This window comes from Aplysia californica, unplaced genomic scaffold, assembly GCF_000002075.1.
Source record: "Aplysia californica isolate F4 #8 unplaced genomic scaffold, AplCal3.0 scaffold00213, whole genome shotgun sequence".
Lineage (NCBI taxonomy): Eukaryota > Metazoa > Mollusca > Gastropoda > Aplysiida > Aplysiidae > Aplysia > Aplysia californica.
The window spans coordinates 495,441-497,966 of record NW_004797483.1 but is presented as its reverse complement, the minus strand read 5'-3'; the positions used below and the strand labels follow the sequence as shown (position 1 = coordinate 497,966).

The 2,526-nt window shown below is 41.7% G+C and overlaps 1 protein-coding gene across 1 annotated transcript in view; it reads right to left on the bottom strand.

Annotated features, from left to right (window-relative positions):
- Positions 1-2,276, bottom strand: part of LOC101851270 (myomodulin neuropeptides 1-like) — a 49,926-nt gene extending 47,650 nt beyond the window's left edge. Inside the window, exon 1 of the mRNA XM_005099434.3 lies at positions 1,671-2,276. The gene's annotated coding sequence lies outside the window, so the exon portion shown is untranslated. The remainder of the gene's footprint in view (positions 1-1,670) is intronic.
- Between the last annotated feature and the right edge of the window lie 250 nt (positions 2,277-2,526).

Here is a 2,526-nt window from a genome sequence, read left to right as displayed (position 1 = left end):
TCTCTCTCTCTCTCTCTCTCTCTCTCTCTCTCTCTCTCTCTCTCTCTCTCTCTCTCTCCTTCTCTCTCTGCAACTCCCTCCCACTCTCTATTCCTCTGTCTTTCACTTCACGCCGTAAGAAAAGCTTACCTCAAGATTATCAACAAACACATATGTCAGCTAAACCATGATACTCACTTGGGAATAAAAACAACTAATATTTAGATGAGAATTTATCCATGCAGAAATATTCTCTATCAATGTAAAAGGCAACACCCCGGAATGAGCTCCCTTACACCATTCCAAGAAATTAAAACATAATCCAACATTATCAAAATATCCACCACATTACGCCTCAATTCTTCGATTCACTGACAACCCACAGCGACCCTTTAGTGAGCGTTTGTCATGTGAATTCAATAGTTTGGTACAAGCTACAGACTTTAATAATCTGGAAAACAGACTAAAGAATCAAAATTCAAACAACAAAACTAAACAAAACAAGAAAAAAGAAAGTTAGGGTTGGCAAAAGTTGGAAACTGCACAAGGACAGTAAATAGTGAATAAACAAGAACATTGAAGTAACCAAAGTATTACGCACATGTTAAATTTAAGTAGTGAAAACGAACAAATTAAATGCGTCACTGAAGTGATACATTCAAATAATGTTATATTTTCTAAAACATGATGAATAGATGAATGAATGCATACGATTAACACGGTCCAGTTAGAGAAATGGAGAATCACGTGAATATTATGTGTTTCTAAACGACAGAAAAGTTTAGAAAATTGTGGTATTTCACTCAACAGACCCCTTCCCCACCCTCACACCTTCCCAAAATCTCCCAACCTCCTTCCTGGGCAGCAACTACGAAATCTTGGGAGTTTGTTGCTTGAGGTATGGCTTCAAATCCTAAAACGAGGCGAAAAAAACCGACTTACATTTTGTACTGAAGTCTGCTCTAACTACGCTGGGCCAAAACGTTAAATCAAAACGGCCGTATTGTCCTCGTTCTCGGAATAAATGTTGTGGATGCAGGAAACCTGTGTCACACAGACATCAACTAGTTAGGAGAACTGGGGTTAGGGAAACGACGGCTCTTCTATCACAACTTCAACAACGATAACAGCAACTACAAGAACAACAAGAACAACAACAATGGCATCTCTTTTCTTGTCACTTCCAATAACAAATTCAACGACAACAACGACAACAACGACAACAACGACAACAACGACAACAACGACAGCAGCGGCAGAAACAACAGAGACAAAAATGTAACATCAACGCCAGAACGAAAACATAGCCCAACCGCCTGAAAAGAGCACAGTAACGTCGCAGTCCTCAACAGATAACATTAATTAATTATTAAAACGTAGTAAACACAACTGCAGTTTTTAACAATTTGTTCGGAAGTAAGAACAGAATAAAGGGGGAAAAAAGGGGGGGGGGAGGGGGAAAACAAGGACGGAAGGAATTAAAGGAATTGAGAAAGGGATAACAAAGGAAAGCTCGAGTGGAAAGAAAGAAAGAAAGGCTCGATCGAACAGGTCACGTGACGATTGTTTTAGGAGTCTAATTTTTTTTAGAAAGTACGATATTTTTGACAGAGCATGCACATTCATTTCCCTCTTTCCATCGATTCCCATTGTGTGCGGTTTTGTCGTAGTACCCTCAAACTACTACTTACCGTAACTTAGGGCGATGGAGAGTAGAAGCAGGGTTCAGGAACGCTGGAAAGGTGTGAGTTGTTACGCTCTCAGATTGGAGTGGTCAAAACAGAAAAGCTGTGCTCTCTTACTTCGTCCGAATGTTGACAGCGTGATGGATAAAGTCTTGCCTTCACAGAAATGAAAGTTCGATGGATGGTGTCGTTTTTGGTGTTGTCAGAAGATAGAGATTCGTAGATATTATTCCCGTGATTTCTTCAGTTATTTCTATCCAAGTTCAAACTAAAAGTCAGTCCTTTCTTCCGTCCTTGCAGCTTCCACACTTTTCTCCCACTCGCGAAGAAAAAATAAACCCAGCAGGAACACAAAAGTAATTTTCAGAAGTGGAGATGGCAACAAAAAAAAGTTATAAGATTTCTTCGAAGAAAGCTTGTGTAGTTGTATGTAGTACTGGGCGCTTGTCAGTCTTGTTTCAACCAGCCGAATTGACGCTCCTGCGCTGGGTATCTGAGCGAGATAAAATGTTTGTGACGGATTTCTAACTTTTAAATAACCTTTTCCGATTCTCACACTCGGGGCTGCTCCTATTCTGAAGGTGCTCACGCTGTCCGGCACGGGGTTATAGGACCTGTCGCGCGCGCGCTAAATATATGCGCGGTGTCGCCATGGCGCGCTTGTTGCCCCCCACACCGCGACGTTTCCGATTACTACGCACCCAAGTCCGATTTCGCAACCGATTGGTGGAGCTTGCGCGCCGTGAGAGGAGGGGGAAATCAACATAATTCAAGAACTGCAGAGGTCTGTGTGTACGTGTTCGTGCACGTGCGTGTGCGTTTTTATGATTGTGTGGGTATTTGTGTGTATGTGTGTGTGTGT